The sequence below is a fragment of the Lolium rigidum genome, chromosome 3, assembly GCF_022539505.1.
Source record: "Lolium rigidum isolate FL_2022 chromosome 3, APGP_CSIRO_Lrig_0.1, whole genome shotgun sequence".
NCBI classification, from domain to species: domain Eukaryota; kingdom Viridiplantae; phylum Streptophyta; class Magnoliopsida; order Poales; family Poaceae; genus Lolium; species Lolium rigidum.
Window position 1 is genome coordinate 399,843,801 of NC_061510.1, and position 17,734 is coordinate 399,861,534.

The window sequence follows — 17,734 nt, forward strand, 5'->3', positions numbered from 1 at the left end:
CCATTAGGAACCGATGCTTTTCGGTTCACGTAAGCGAAAAGAAGCGATCGAGTTGGCGGTGGTGGGTCTCTCATCATCTATTAAGGACGTGGCCTCCCAAGCGTGACTACCCTTCGTTGGCGCACATGGTGCGTAGGCTGTCAGCATATGAACAGCGCCACCCGGATGTTTACCGGGACAAATTCAAGCGTGCGGTGGTCCCGGTTGAGGCGGACGAAGATGAAGGCGCTATGGGAGATCGGGAGGTAGCAAGTAGCTGAATGGACTCGGGCGACAAACCCCGTGTCCCGTAAGTGGGTAAAGCCACAGAGTGCCTCCAAAAGGGTTCGACTTCGACGTGACCAAAACCGAGCAGCATTTTCGATCTCTTGCTCACGGAGAAGCATATAAAGGTACCCGAAGGCCACAAGATCCCCACGGTGCAGGAGCTGAATGGAAAGCCATACTGCAAATGGCATAACACGTTCTCCCACACCACCAACGACTGCAGGGTGTGGCGGCAGCAGATCCAAATGGCGATAGAAAATGGACGGTTAATCTTCAACCAGTACGCCGTGAAGGTCGACACACACCCTTTCCCCGCCGTTAACATGGTGGAGTATACGTACCACGAAGGTTGCCAGCCAGGGTCTTCGTTCAGTATCAACATGGTAGGATCTGGACGCCACGCTGGCAAGGATGAAGATGAGGGCAGCTGCTCTCATAGCAAAGATACAGAGGAAGCCGCTCCGTGCGATCGGCTCCGCCAAGACGGCAAGCGCTACGTCACAGAGGGAGAAGTGAAGAACATAAGATATCAGCGACCTCTCTCTGATCACCTCCTCAACAAGTATGTGAGCCAGTATGACCAGCGCCGACGATCCAGCGTTGATAATGACAAAGATCGTCTGGCGAGAGAAGCCAGAAGACATCGTCGGCATAATCGCGATGAGGAGGAGCATGAGCGTTGTGCCAAGGAAAAGGCGAGGGAGCGAGACGACGAGGACAGACACTGGGATTGTCCCTTCTTCAGACACTGCTGGGATTCAGGAATGAGCCGATTGCCAACAATCGGCAATTGCCCAGAATGCAACCAGAAGAAGAAGGAGGCAGCCAACGTGTCCGTGTTCGAGCGCTTAGGGCCTCTCCTGCCACAAAGCAAACGCGCTGAGTCCCCTCGATGGGAAGATCTCGAGGATTCGAAAGCGAGGGACAAGAAGAAGAAGAAGACAGTACCACCGACCAAGGTGGTGCCCCGACGGACTCAGCCGTTCCCAGAAACGCAGGGTTCAGCGATTGCGCGGCCTGGAGGAAGCCGAGAGGCTATACTTGCATACATTGAGGAAGGCAAGGCCTGATCTGGCTGCGAAGATCCAGCGAGCCCTGGACGAAGAAGGTCGGCCACAAAGAGAAGAGTGGCGCCCCAAGCAAAGGAAAGCCGATGATGATACATCGGCTGGCACAAACATGGTGCTCGTTCTTCCGACGAAGCTTAGTGCTCCACGATTACACGATGCACTCAAGGGGGACGACAGCAAGCGCACCAACATGATAAAGTCAGAGATTGGGCTGGTTTTACCTACCGGCCTGAACGAGTAGCAAGAGCACGTCAATAAGCAAACGTGGCAAGGCTGATCCTTGTGATCGGCCCCAAAAGATTTATGAAGGGACATTACAAAACCTTCACCGAGCAAGCAATGTGGAGGCCGATTCCAGCAATCGGCCAAAATTATCCTCACCATCCATTCTCGCTCGGGTTCAACATGTCATCCAACGAGCCGATACCATCAAATCTCTTGACAGAATCGGCTCGGGGGGCACCCAGGTGGATAAAACACGAGGATATGCAGTAGAAGTGTCTCATCCTTTGGTGATGAGTATTGAAACATGGGGGCCGATGCATAAATCGGCCGTAAAAAATTCAAAAAATTCGAAAATTTTTGAGCACAGCCGATGCATGGCCATCGACTCAAGAGGAATAACTGTTACGATCAGAGGGTCAATGGAGCACGAAGGAAGAACTCCTCAATGGAGTAGTTTAAGGGCTCGGATCCTCTCTTCAAGAACAATGCCAAGAGCAGCCTGAACGTGCAGATCAGGTCAAGGATGGATTGCATTTGATCCGCCAAAGGAAAGGAGCCGATCTAGCCGGCAAGGTGCAGGAAGAACTGAAGAAGCTCGGGGGGCAGCTCACCCTGAAGGTTCTCTCCTCTGGGGAACCGATTTTGTTGGAATCGGCTGGCTCTGCATTGTGACGTGAGGTCGATGGCGACATGATTAGCTATTTCGCTACCTTTCTCGCCTTGACTAAGGCTCGGAGGGCCATTGACTTGAGGGATGCTTTATTTTTGAGAGCCGATTGGAGTTACATTGGCTGACACTGCATCGTGATCTCCTCAGGGAGGATCTGGGAAGAAAAAGCCGTCGTCTTGTACGAGGGTTGGACCGTGCTGGTACTGCAAGAAAAGGAAGGAGACTGGTTTCTCAAATTGGCCGATGAAAAGTCATCGGCTGCGGGACTGCAAAATACCACGGTCAAGAAAAAACACAATAATCCGATTCGTTGCTATCGGTCTTGGTATGGCAAGCGGAAGGAAGGAAATTGGATTAATGGAAGGAGAAATTGAGAGAACAATTCTCATTAATTCAAAGGAGCGGCTTTACGAGAAGAGCCGATGGCTCTCAAAAGAGGGATCTGGTGCCTAGTGCACTGCTACTACTGGTCCTACTCTACTAGTCGTCGCTGTCCTCATCATCGCCGTCGTCGAGGTCGTCGGCGCTGCTCCCATGAAGCTCCTCGCCGTCGCTGCCCCGGCCCGTCGGCCGGAGCTTCCTCCTCCTCGTCATCATCATCATCCTCGCTATCCGCCCAGCTGCGGAAGCGCTTCGTTGGAGGATATCCAGCGGAGGAGGAGGAATCGTCTTCCTCCTCCTCATCTTCTTCTTTCTCGTCGTCATCGTCGTCCTCGCTGTCCGCCCACATGCGGGAGCGCTTCTTCGGCGGAAGCCTGGCGGAGGGGGAGGCCTTAGCCCTCTCCGCTCCTCCTTCTTTCTTCTCCTTGTCAGAGGAGATGGGGTTCGCCCCGGAGCGGGGATCGTCCTCTTCCTTGTTCTTCGGCGACGATTGGAGAGAGAAGCCTGAAGCGGAGGAGGAAGAGGAAGACATTGCTACGGGAGGAGAGGGTTTTTGGTGCCAACCGCTAGAACGAGAGGAAGGGGATGAGGAGGACTGGTCAATTGGCATGGTTAAATAATGAGGAGCCTAGTGGAGATTCAATGCCATTGCAGTTTCCGAGGAAGTGATGCTAAAGCTATCAAATTTCACAGAGAAGTTGGGAAGACAAAGTGTCATGATGAAGGATGTCAGCAGCTAGCTTCGCTCCGCCACGACATGACCCGACGAAAGAAAGCATAATGATTTTGGAAATGTCATTTCCAAAACCAGGGGGGCATGTGTTATCACCAGAATTTGACCGAGTCAGAGGTGGGCCGCGATCGAGATGGACGTGAAGAATCTATATGGAAGAAATACGTGAATCGGCCTTACATGCAAAGTTGGGCTAAATTGCCCGTGTATCTGTAACATATTAGATCGCATCTTAGTTTAGAAGTTAGAGTTTTACCCGTGCACGGTTTAGTGCACGCCCACATTAGAAAGTCCCCTGGACTATAAATATGTACCTAGGGTTTATGGAATAAACAACAACCAACGTTCAACCACAAACAAATCTCGGCGCATCGCCAACTCCTTCGTCTCGAGGGTTTCTACCGGTAAGCACCATGCTGCCTAGATCGCATCTTGCGATCTAGGCAGCGTAATGCCTATCCCCGTTGTTCATGCGTTGCTCGTGCTGAAGCCTTTTTGATGGCGAGCAACGTAGTTATCTTAGACATGTTAGGGTTTGCATTGTTCTTCGTATCATATGCTATCGTAGTGCAACCCTTGCATGTCTAGCCGCCCTACACCTATCTTAGGTGTAGGGGCGGCACCCCGCTTGATCATAGTTTAGTAGATCTGATCCGTTACGGTTGCTCCTTGTTTCATCAAGGATTAGTTTAACATCCGCAATAGTTAGGCCTTACAAAGGGTTGGAGGATCCAGCGGCGTGTAGGGTGGCGTTTGCTAGCCCTAGAAAGGACGTTCCGAGGATCAACCTCGTGTTGGTTTTTAGGCCCTGTCTAGGATCGGCTTACGGTCACCGTGCGCGAGCGCGAGGCCCGGCCGTGAGTAGGATGATCCGATTATGCGGTGAAAACCCTAAATCGTCGTAGATCTAATCAGCTTTATCTTGATCAGCGGGACCACCATATATTCGGACACCCCGTCCGAATCATGGGTGGATCGGCTCTTTGAGCCGATTCACGGGGTAACCTGAGAGCCGATCGAGGCTCGTATTTAACGTTTACGTGTGTGCCCTGCAGGAAACTAAGCGAGGCATCATCCACACCTTCCTGACCAGGTATAGGTCAGGTGGCACGCCCTTGTGATAAGCATCGGACGTGCGACCAGGAGGCTTTGCGGGCCGTCGCTCTAAGGGACTGGGGCCAGCCGCAGCCCTAGTTGTTCCCGGCTCTACCGTGTTGACCGTCTCTGCCCGCCAGGGGGTTTCTGACGTCAACAGTACCATAGCTATTTACTTATGCATTTTACTTTGTGATAGCCTTCATGCTTGAAGTTATATATCTTGCTATCACATAGTTGGTTGTCTTACTTTGCATAAGTTGTTAGTGTACATAGGTGAACCTGGTTATATAAGTTTTGTGCTTGATAAATTAAATGCTAGTTTGATTCTGCATTTCTTCAAGTCATTATCATAAAACTTGTAAACCACCTATTCACCCTCTCCCTCTCTCTAGGTGGCATTCGTGTCCTTTCAACAAGAAAATAGCTTGGTGTCTGCAAGTGCACATGTCATATGTAGCTAGTCTCGAAAAGTAAGAGTATCAGACGTGGAGCTACTTGGTAAGATTTAATTTCCTCTTATTACCTTCACTTAGATGTACCTGCGAGTTATTCTTGGTCCAATGCAAAGTCGGATGAAAGCGGTTGTTGTTGAGTTGTGAACCAAGCAATAGTGAATAAAGGGGGAGAGAGAAGAGACAATGTGAGCGGTGTAAAGTACTTGAAAATCAATAAGGCCAGAGCGTCCGCAGGGGAGTTGCAGATTCACCACTAGCATAGTTATTGTTTGATTAGGATATTATGAAGTCTGTGTACGTACTATGTGTGTACAGAGAGATCTCCCATATAGTGGTGCACTTAGTAGTACTAACAGACAACCCTTCATAATCACCACTAGTCTCCCAAGCCAATGTCTGGAGTCCTTTAGCAATTAAGGGTCTCTCCGTGGTTATGGATATCAACTCTTGGACCTTGTTCCCCCTCATCAAATACATAGTTGGTGGAGGTGGCGGATGCTGTAACGTAATTAAGCCCAACATTACACCAACTACATACAACTATGATTTCCCCAAGGTCACATTATGAAGTCTGTGTACGTACTATGTGTGTACAGAGAGATCTCCCATATAGTGGTGCACTTAGTAGTACTAACAGACAACCCTTCATAATCACCACTAGTCTCCCAAGCCAATGTCTGGAGTCCTTTAGCAATTAAGGGTCTCTCCGTGGTTATGGATATCAACTCTTGGACCTTGTTCCCCCTCATCAAATACATAGTTGGTGGAGGTGGCGGATGCTGTAACGTAATTAAGCCCAACATTACACCAACTACATACAACTATGATTTCCCCAAGGTCACGAAGGGAAATATTATGCGATCAACTATGCATAACATCATTGAAAAGGACCACCACACACATTGCAAAAGAAGACAAACACAAATCCTTATTTCATTCTATAATATTGGTAGAGTTTCTCTATTTCCCTATGAACAAATGGAACTACTCACACATGGAGGCAAATAACATCATCATGATTATACAAATGGGGTATGGAGGATTGATGCATGTAAAATGCATACATGAACTTTATCTATTTTCACTTTCAAAGACCTATACGGAGTCAAATTAACCTGAGATTTTTGGAGCGTCATTTTTTCATCGGGAGAAGCACCCTGGAACCTGGAAGCACACCTGGATGGGCCTGAGGCCCAAAAGAGACCATGTGGCATGCCCAAACATGTAGGTCGCATCACCCAACTCCGTTCGGCCGTCGATCGTCCGATTGCCCTGATTTTTTTGCCAACCGACGTATTTTGCCCTAAAACCACTATATATGTAGTCCCGAAGAGTTCTCGGGAGGATAGCGCTGCACAACACAGAAACATGAAAACGAAGGCTGTTGCAGAGAAGATTGGAGGGGGAAACTCCATCGGGATCACCGCCGGAGGGATCTCCACCTTCTCCAACGTCTTCATCATCATCACCATGATCAAGGGAGAGTAGTCCACCTCTGGACTACGGGTTTGTGGCAGTAGCTTGATCTATTTCTCTAATGTTTTTCATAATTATTAGTGCCATTGAGTCACCTCACATGATTATGGCCATATTTGTAATACATATGTGATGGATCCTTATTCTACGATGTTATGCTATGAGATCTGATCGTATTATGTGTAAGATGTATTGATAGATGCATATTATGTACCCATTCTTAAGTATTTGTTCTGATCCAACATCTATGCAAGAGCGTGTGTGGGGTGATGTGTGTATTAGATGGAGTAGCATGGTTTTAGTGATTGAATAGTGACGTAGGAATCCCCAATGGGCCTGCTGAAGATGGTACCCGAGGTTTATTGAAGGCCCACGACCCGAAGGATAAGAAGATTCGGAAGCCCAAGATACTATTAAGGAAAGCTAGAGTTGTAATAGGAGTCGTTGTTTGTAATCTTGCGGGATGGGTTAGAAACCCTCCCGGACTCTGTAAACTTGTGTATCACGAATCCCTCGGCTCCGCCTCCTATATAAGGGGGAGTCGAGGGACAAAGAAAGCATCGAATCATTGTCTCACAAACCCTAGTTTTTATATCGTCGAGTACTTTTCGGCTGAAACCTTCGAGATCTACTTCCCTCTACATCCAACGAAACCCTAGTCTACTACTTGTAGGCATTGACAAGTTAATACTTTGTCAATTGGCGCCATCTGTGGGATCTAGAGGCGACAAGGAGCTGATCTCGATGGCACGTTCAAGATCGTCGACTTCGTCGGTAGCAAGCAACATCATGGACAGAGGTAAACAGGTCGAAACTGATCTCGTTGATTTTGTTCCTCACCCGCCCTCCTGTTTGGATGCATATGCGTATTTGGAGGAGCCCATGGAGATGACGTTTGGAAAATTCCACTTCCGCGTCGAGAAAGAAGGAGCGTATCGTTTCGAAGTTCCGATCTCGTCGGGATTATCGGCGGTTGATCCTGATTTTTCAAGCTCAGCATCATCCATCGAGTCGGGCGACGAGGAGATTTCGTCGCCACGCTTCATCGGCACCAAGGCAAGTGAAAAACTCGCCAAGATCTTTAGCGACATGTCCTTCGAGTCATCCGCGGACTCCTATATAAGCGATGACTCGAGTGACACCGACAGCTTCAACTTCATCGACAAATCCATCACTGTTGGAAAGGTCTTCACCAATCTCTATGATGGTGTCACCAAACCCGACAAAATTCATAATCCAAAATATCATCAGATTTACGCCATTGGAGAAGCAAGTCGCGATCAGGAGGAGACATCAGAGGCTTTCGACGAATTGGGAAATCCATATGTCGATCCCTCTGACCTAAGGCGAGGTTTGGGCAATAAATATGTCGGGCCTACACCACGTATTAGGGTTCAACTCCCACAAGCAGCATGGGATAGAGCCGCAAGAGCTATGGATGGTTCAGAACCAATGGCGACAACTGCTACGATCGAAGAATTGCGGGCCTACCAATATAGGCTCGCTCGAGCGGGAAGAGAATTGGAAAACAGACAGCCTTGTCTCGAATAGAAGAAGGAGGCAGCCTTCCGCATCAAGCGGTGCGAAGAGCGGAGTTAAGTCGACAATCAGGAACTTCGGGAGATAGCCACAGAGAAGCTCGAAGGAGAGCAAGATCTCGGCTGCAAAATATACCTGAGGCTGAAAGAGAGACTTTAATTCAAAACCTCGATATGTCTTTTATGTCAATCGACACGAGGGGGAATATCATTCCAAAAACACCGGAAGCAGGATACATGGCAACGCAAGCTTTCATCTTAGCGTCCAGGCCACCTCCCGGGGATCCAAGAGAAGCGTTGTACAACATGGCCATGGCAGGGTGTGGAGCCATGGGAGTAGCATTTGCAGCCACACCTCCCGAAGGAACTGCAAGACAAAATAGTCCGAGACCTACTGCAGCAGTGCAAGATCCACCAAGAGCAAGTGGAGTCAGAGATACGGCGACTCAGGCAAGGGTAGATAGAGCGCGACAAGATAGAAGAGAACATCGACATTCACCAGAACTTGCTGAATAGGATATGTGTGGACTCCCGTGTTTCACGCGACGGGTCCGGAAAACTCGAGTCCCATCAGGATTCAAGCTACCCGATAGTTTCAAGAAATTTGAAGGCCTGCAAGATCCCGAGGATTGGCTAGTTGATTACCTCGAGACGGTAAAATTGATAGGTGGAACAAGAGCAACAGCCATGCAGAGCATTCAGATACACCTGAGCGGAGCCGCCAGATCGTGGATAAAGAAGCTTCCCCGTGCTCCATCGACGACTGGGACAGTTTTGAGGATGTGTTTGTCAAAAACTTCCGATCAACCTGCAAAAAACCTGCGACACTAGAGGAGTTGAGGTCATGTCGACAAAAGCATGATGAATCAATGAGGAAGTACATTCAGAGGTGGAACATCATCAAAAACTCTGCAGAAAACATATCTGACGAGAGAGCGATAGATGCGTTTGTAGTAGGAGTTCGACGAGGAGATTTTGTGAAGGACTTGGGAAGAACAAACCCAAGGAAAATATCAGCATTAATGGAAATAGCAAACAGATGGGCAGATGGCGAAGATGCAGTACATAATAAACGACACAGGTCACCAGAGGAGGACCGCAGTCGAAATTTTCAAAATAGACGATGATTTCCTTGACAATTTTTGAGTTACGATGCTCCTGGCCAAATATCGGCTGGGTTTCGAGGAAACAATGGAAACAACTATCAAAGGAGTAATGCGCAGCAAGGCAACAACAGAGATGATTCTCGGAATAACAGGCAAAATAGCGGGTCAAGGTTTCAAAGACCTTTTGTAACTCCCGAAGATATGATGAACGGGCCATGCCAGATGCATTTTTATCTCGATAGCAATGGGAAAAGGCAGTCAGGACATCTGCGAAAGACCGCCGCAATTTTCAAACAATGCTGCGAGTTGCAGGGATAGCCAATGCTCAAGTAACAAATAGAAACCCCCAGGGGCCCAGGAGTGAGATCCACTTGCCACCTCCTCCCGCGATCACGGACGAAAATCGACATCAGCTCAGAATAGCGGCAGCACCACCCTAATTCCAATGGTGCGGTCTCGATGATTCAGAAAGCCAGGCCATCTAATAGGGCTCAGAAGGTAATCTCGCGGCAAGTGTTTATGGCAGAGAAGATGCCTCCACCAACGGTTGAGTACTTAAATTGGTCAGGGCAAGACATTGGCTTCACAATAGCGGATCACCCGCAGCAAGTTCCTCGACCAGGGCAGTCAGCACTTATCTTACCGGCAGTAATCGCAGGATTCGATGTATCTCGAGTGTTTATAGATGGCGGCAGCAGCTTAAACCTTATGTACGCAGATACGCTAAGGAAGATGAACATCTCCCTAGCAAATTTGAAACCAACCGACACATGTTTTCATGGCATCACACCAGAGAAGCCAAGTTACCCATTAGGGAGGATCAATCTTGACGTTCAGTTTGGAACTCGAGAAAACTACAGGATAGAAAGGTTGGAATTCGAAGTTGTGGATTTCCCGTCGCAGTATCACGCTTTGTTGGGACGACCAGCATATGCCAGGTTTATGGCGGTACCGCATTACACGTATCTGCTTTGGAGGTTACCTGGACCTAAGGGACCAATCACAGTCAAAGGAAGCTTCGCGCTAGCCGATAAATGTGACAAGGATTTTCATCGACTGTCAGAAACTTTCGGGATGCAAGCGAGAATACATGGCGTCGAGACTTACAACTGACTATGATGTGCTGCCAGATGTAGGGAGGCCCAACAAGGAATCAACCTTCAACACCGCAAAAGATTCTAAGGAGGTGCAGATTCACCCGACAGATCCGAAGAAAACAACGTCCATCGCGACAAACATGGACCTCGCATAGGAAAGCGCGCTCGTCGAGTTCCTCCGTGAGCACTGGAAAATCTTCGCATGGTGTCCAGCTGACATGCCAGGAGTACCCAGGGAACTTGCCGAGCACCACCTAAACTTGGATCCAATAGCGAGACCAATCAAGCAACCTTTGTGGCGTTTTTCGGAGCCAAACCGCAAAGCTATGCTGTCGAAGATTGATCGACTGAGAGAAGCTGGTTTCATCAAGGAGCTGCATACAGAGGCCACGTGGGTCGCAAACCCAGTGTTGGTCCCAAAGAAAAACACTAAAGTCCTTCGCATGTGTGTCGACTTTACGTGTCTCAACAAACATTGTCCAAAGGATCACTTTCCCCTCCCGAGGATCGATCAAATTATCGACTCCACGGCAGGATGTGAACGTCTTTCCTTCCTGGATGCCTATTCTGGTTATAACCAGATCAGATTAAAAGAAAAAATGAAGTCAAAACAGCATTCATTACACCTTACAGCGTGTTTTGCTATAAAACAATGCCTTTTGGTCTGAAAAACGCGGGAGCAACATATCAGCGGATGATGCAGAAGTGCTTAGCAACACAGATTGGGAAAAATGTACAAGTATACATTACGATGTCGTTATAACATCAAAAAGGGGGGGCAACGCTAATCGAGGATTTGAAGGAAACCTTCGACAACCTCGACAAGTTTTGTCTCAAGTTGAATCCGACGAAGTGTTCTTTCGGCGTCCCTGCAGGAGAACTTCTCGGGTTCCTAGTCTCAGCAAGAGGGATCGAAGCTAATCCCGAAAAAATCCAAGCTATCGTAACAATGAGGAAGCCAACAAAGTTGAAAGAAATACAGCAGCTAACTGGGCGAGTCGCAGCTTTAAGCAGATTCGTCGCTAGACTGGGAGAAAAGGCGTTACCGTTCTACGCCCTAATCAAACAAGGAGAGAAGTTCCAGTGGAATGAAGAGGCAGATAGAGCTTTCGAGGATCTTAAACGCGCAATTTTGACACCACCAATTTTGGTGGCGCCAAAAGAGAAGGAACCCCTCCTGCTATACATTGCGGCCACACCCCAGGTGGTCAGCACGGCGCTAGTTGTCGAAAGAGAAGAAGAAGGAAAACTCCATGGAGTACAGAGGCCAGTATATTTCATTAGTGAAGTATTATCGCCTTCAAAACAAAGATACCCACAGTACCAGAAGCTAGCATACGGAGTGTTCACAACCGTAAGAAAATTGCGGCACTATTTTTCGGCGCATCCGATCATAGTGGTCAATGAGGCGCCTTTATCCAATATACTAAACAATCCAGAAGCCACAGGTCGTGTATCCCTTTGGGAAATAGAACTTTCCCCTCGGGACATCACGTATGAAAAAAGAAAATCAATAAAGTCGCAAATTTTGCCAGACTTCATCGCAGAGTGGATGGAGTTGCAAAACACAGGACCTCCGGATTTATCGAGAACCTGGACTATGAACTTTGACGGGTCCAAGAGGTTAGAGGGAGCTGGAGCAGGCGTGATACTCATATCACCTGAAGGCGACAAATTAAAGTATGTCTTACGGATGACGTTCCCAAATGCATCTAACAATGAGGCAGAATACGAAGCTCTTATACACGGGATGAAGATGGCGAAAGCCTGCGGCGCAACTCGACTAAAAATCTTTGCCGACTCACAATTGGTGGCTCAGCAAGTCATGAACCAATGTGATGCAGTCAATGATAGCATGGTGGCATACAAAGAAGTATACAATGAGCTCGAGAAATTATTTGATGGATGCGAGGTAAATCACATCAGTAGGCTAAGCAATGATGAAGCCGATGTTCTTGCAAACATCGGGTCGCAGTGTCTTGCGATTCCTCCGGGCGTGTTCTGGGAGGAGATAACAGAGAGATCCACAAAGCCGAGAAAATCAAAAAAGAAGGAGAAGGATGAGAAATCCTCGGGGGCTGCGATAGAAACACCGGAAGAAGAAGAGGAACATGACCTAGTACTGATGGTGCAAATTCCATGGATGGAGGCGTACATATCATACATCCTAAGGAAAACAATACCCGACGATCCAGTTGAAGCAAGGCGAGTTATTAGACGATCCAAAGCTTTCACGGTGGTCAAAGGGGAGTTGTACAAGCGAAGTATTTCGGGTGTGTTACAAAGGTGCGTTACACCCGAAGAAGGAAGGACAATCCTGAAGGACGTGCATGAAGGAGTATGTGGTCATCACGCGAGCAGTCGAGCTATTGCAGCCAAGGTTTTTCGAGCTGGATTTTACTGGTTGAAAGCAATTGAGGACGCGAAGGATATAGTGCGAACTTGTGACGCGTGCCAGAGATTTGCCGCAAAGCCTCATTCTCCGGCAGCGGAGTTGATGCCAATACCCTTATCTTGGCCCTTTGCTCAGTGGGGTCTCGATATGGTGGGAAAGTGACACAAAGCTTTGCCAGGAGGATACGAGTACATGCTCGTCGCTGTCGACAAATTCACCAAGTGGATAGAAGCGAAGCCGATAAATTCACCAGATCGTCAGCAATAAAATTCGTAAAGAGCATTGTTTTTCGGTTTGGAGTACCTCATAGCATCGTCACGGACAATGGCAGTAACTTCACATCCAAGGAGTTCAAGGCATACTGCGCAGAAGTAGGCATCAAATTGCACTTCGCGTCAGTTGCGCACCCTCAAACCAATGGCCAAGTCGAGAAAGCCAATGGTATCATCTGCAATGGTATCAAGAAGCGTTTGTTAGGACCATTGGAAAAAGCTCGACATACCTGGCCAGAGGAGCTGCCAAGTGTGTTGTGGAGCATTCGAACAACACCAAATACGGTGACACAGGAAACTCCGTTCTTTCTGGTCCATGGAACAGAGGCAGTACTGCCGATAGAAATAGAGCATGATTCTCCAAGAGTCACGGAGTACGATGATGAAACTTCCAGAAGAGCATTAGAGGACGATGTCGATGCACTAGACGAAGCTCGAGACGAAGTGCTATCACGGGTCACCAAGTACCAGCAAGACCTGAAAAACTATCACAGTCGACGTTTGAGACCAAGATCCTTTCAGGTGGGAGATCTAGTTCTACGACTCAATCAACAGAGTACTGAAAAGCTCGAGTCACCATGGCTTGGCCCTTACATCGTCACGGAAGTCATCGAAGGAGGAGCATACAGGATCAAGGATAAGAAGACAGGGGCTCCCGAGAAAAACCCCTAGAACGTGGCACAGCTAAGGCGTTTCTACGCTTAGTACCAAAATATAGCCATCCTTGTAAAAATACAATGTACTGAAACGCCCGCGAGTTTTCAGACGCACTCTTTTCCTTTTTCGGGGCACCGAGTGGGGCCGGGAAAGGTTTTTAATGAGGCGGGCTCGCGGTGCTGCAATATAATAAAGATAGTGGAGATATATATCTTTTTCTTCGACACGCTCGGGGGTTTACGCCTCGAAGTTACAATATATATACAATATAGATGAATTTAACTGGCAAAAATATTTCGCCTTGGTACCAAATACCTCGCCAGATAAAAAGAAGGTACAAAATAGCAATCAAAAAAGAACAAAACACTCGAGGGCTCGTACCCGCAAATATAGTATATTCAATAAGAATTTGGTTGCCTTGGTCTAAAAACCTCGCATACACAATAAAGAGACTTACCACCGAAACACTCGGAGGCTTGATAAGGAAAAATAGAAATATTTACTAACTTTACAATATAGAATATGTTTACAACATACAGGACGCAATTCCTGAGAAAACTCGACAATCTAGAAGGAAAAATATCAATGGTGGCCCAGTATATTATCTATGGTCATCCGTCCAGTACGGGTACTGTGTTCAGCATAGCTGCCCTTCACGAAGAACTCAGCATCCATCCGAAGAAGTTCATCCATCATATCTTCTGCTACAGGGGTCACATGATCATCAATTTTGCCAACATACCTCTTCCTTTTTGCCATCTTGGCCAAACACTTGGTAACAATTTGACTCATGTCAAACTTGGGATAGCAGATTTTTATCATCATCATAGCAAACCTGGCGCCGGCAGATAATTGAGCTCGCACAAAGTTATGGATACGAGGAGCATCCCGAAATTTTTCCATCAAACCAAGAAGAGTGTCGGGCGCCTCGTTCCGAGGAAACATCGTCTTGTAAACCAGGGAGAATGTTCTGGTGCAAAAATCAAGGAACTCGCGAACCTGACAGGCGCGGTCTTGAAACCTGACAATCTGTCGGGTCCGCTCTGGAGTGGCCCAGAACAGAGAACCATGGTCAAGAGAAAGGTTAACGAGAAGATTTGTCCTTGCGTTTACCCTTTCATCTTCGGCAGCAGCGTCGAGAAAGGAACCTATTTGGCGATGGCACAGGAACTTCAAAAAAGGATACAGCAGGAAGACAGAAGAAGTTTTGATTTGAAAAAGCATACCTGACATATCCACACTGGCTTCATTCATCAAGTCGAGCATAAAATTCTCTCGAGTGGTTGCCTTTTCAGCTTCAGAAACGGCGGCTTCCTTGGCAGCTATGGCTTCTCGAGCTTGTTGAAGTGCAATTTTCTCTTTTTTAGATGCTTTGCGAGATTGCTCCATCATCACAAGTGTTTGTTTCTTCGCATACTGAAGTTGTTAACGAAGTTCCTCCAAGTCTTGTGGTAAATTCTTACTCGAGGAATCTTCATCAAGTTCAGTATTAACAAAAGCTTTCTTCGAGCGAGAAGAAGTAGGCAAAATATCGGAAGGAGCAGGAGTTGAAGTATAGTTATCGAACGTCAACTGAAAGAAAAGGCTCGACATCAATCATCAAGCAAGATAGAATTCCATTAATATTTACAAGACATTACAATGGAGAAAGCCCTAACAAACTAGTGGGGTAGGCGTCGCCAAAGACACTTTGACGATAGCATCAAAAGAAAAAAAAAGAAAAAAAAAGAAGGGGTGGTCTACTTGACCTCCGGCTTGGATGCGCTTGGAGTAGGAGTTGGTTTAACACCAAGGAAGGAAAGGATTGGTTTTGAGGGAGGCTTGGCAGCTTTAATTAGAGATTGCCATTCCTTCGTTTCCATCTCCCTTATGTCGCCAACCTTGGTCCAATCGACGTTTTGCTGGCTATCAGCAATCAGCGCGATGGTGCCTTCAACGCCAATCTTCAGGCCCTCTTGGCGAAGTTTGATCCCAAGATCTTGCGGCACGTTGAAGCTTTTGGCAAGAGCAACAAAAGTGTTGGGCTCCTCTTTCTTCGGGAAGAAGTAGGGGAAAAGCTTCGACAGACCTGCCTCAGCGTCAGCAAGGCCTTCACGCGCTTCATCCCCATGGATCTCCAGAAGGGTCAGCGCGTCGAGAAGCTCGTCGCCTTCAGGACCATCCACTTTGTATTCTTGATGAGTTCTCCCTGAAAACACGCAAAGGGTAACTCGTAAATAAAGAATGCTTGGAAAATGTGAAGTAACCCGAGGAAAAGCACAAAGATTCGAGCACTTACTAACAAAACGTCGACTTTGTGCCTCCAAGCGACTAAGGATCTTTCCTTCTCGAGCAACTTGCTCAGTTATTTTGTCGCTCAAAGCAGTTTCTGCGTCGTGAAGCCTCTTCCGAAGATCTTCAACACTAGCAGCATCTGCCTTGGCCTTTTCAGCATCTGCCTTGGCTTTCTTGGCATCTGCTTCAGCCTTCTTACGAGCCTTCTCACTTTGCTCCAATTTTTGAGCAAGTGCATCAGCACGCTTGTTGGCTTCCGCAAGATTTTCTGCCAAAATAGTCAAAACAAGTCAAAATCACGACAAGAAAGGAGTGAGAAGTCGTGGGCCAGGAGACGTAGCAAAATATTACCTTCAGCTTTGCTAGCATAATCGCGGTACCCGACGAATTGGGCACCGAAGCGGATGAATTCCTTAATCAAAGGCTAATAAAGAAAGATAGAGAAAGAAAGCGTCAATATAGTAAAAGCTCGACATCACAAAGCAAAAACGAGGCAAACAATGAAAAAAGTCGATAGCATCGGAAAAAACGTAGCACAAAGAAAGAGAAGGGACTTACATCATCCAGAAGAGGAGTCGTGGAACCACCCAATTGTACGGCAGGCTCCGTGATTGATTCAACCCTTGCCCTTTTTGGCGAAGGGACACGGGGGCTTGCAGGCGGAGTAGGTTGTTTGATGTTTTGTTGAGGAGGCGAAGATTCTTCTCCTTCAACATGCACTTCTGAGACAACTAAAGTACGCGACGTACTCGTTTGAGCAGTCGCGTCAATAGCTTGCGTTTCTTCCTCGTCGCCACTACAGCAAAATGGCGATAGTATAAGAAGCAAGATAGACAAAAAATGTTAAGAGCAAAACAATAAGAAGCAAGGGGTAACTTACGAGCTGACGAGGGCATCATTGTATGGATTGAAAGCTGCCTTCCTATCTGAAGGACCAGCTTCTTCGGCTTTGGAGGTGCCGGAATCTTCGACTTCATCCCTTTTCCTCTTGTTCCTTGGAGAAACAGCAGGAGGAAGGGAGTGTGTCGAGGCAGTGGCCTCAGACTCAGCGTCTTTTTCAGAAGAAGCCGCAGATTTGTGAGAACCCACGACTTCACTTTCAGGGCGCGAGGTGCCTTGGTTGTCATCATCGACAACGATACGATCTTCAACTTCTCCACCCTCAGGAAGAGGAGGAAGAGAAGCGAGAATGGGGTGGTTCTGAGATAAAGAAAGAGTGTCGATAAAAAAGAAGTTATGCAAAAAAAAAAAGAAGCCAGCAAGACAGTAGTCGATAAAATAATAAAACTTGAGGAGACAATATAGCAACTAAGAGGAAAAATTACCTCGGGGAGGGGATTGGCGCCACTGAATGGCGTAACGCGGCAAGAAGATGGAACAGGATCCTTCTTGTTAAGCTTTGAAATCCTTCGGATCAGCTTCTCTAAGTCCTTCACAGGAAGTTCCTTGGAGAGCTTCTCGACATCTTCATCACCGGCATACATCCAAAGGGGATTTTTGCGAGCTTGCAGAGGTTGCACTCTAATCCTAAGGAAGTAGGCGGTAATTTGGATACCCGACAATTCCTTGCCACGGGTGTTCTGGAGCTCATGTATGCGAGTCATCAGCGCCTCTGTCGCCGATTTCTCTTCTTCGGTAGCTTCAGCGTCCCAGGATCGGCGGCGAAGAATCTTGGCTCTTCCATCAAAAGGAGCAATGTTGTACTCCATTGAATCAGAACTCTCTTCATGCACATAGAGCCATCTCTTGCGCCACCCTTGGATGGAGTCGGGGAATTTGATGTCGAAATAATCGACGTCAGAACGAACACAGATAACAACGCCGCCGATATTATAGGCGACGCCGTGGGAGCCATTACGGTGGATGCAGAAAATGCGTTTCCACAAAGACCAATTAGGTTGGACCCCGAGGAAGCACTCACACAATGTGATAAAATCGACACATGGAGGATGGAATTGGGCGTCAGTTGATGCAGCTGAAGCCCATAGACAAAGAGGAGACCCCGAAGAAATTCGTGGAT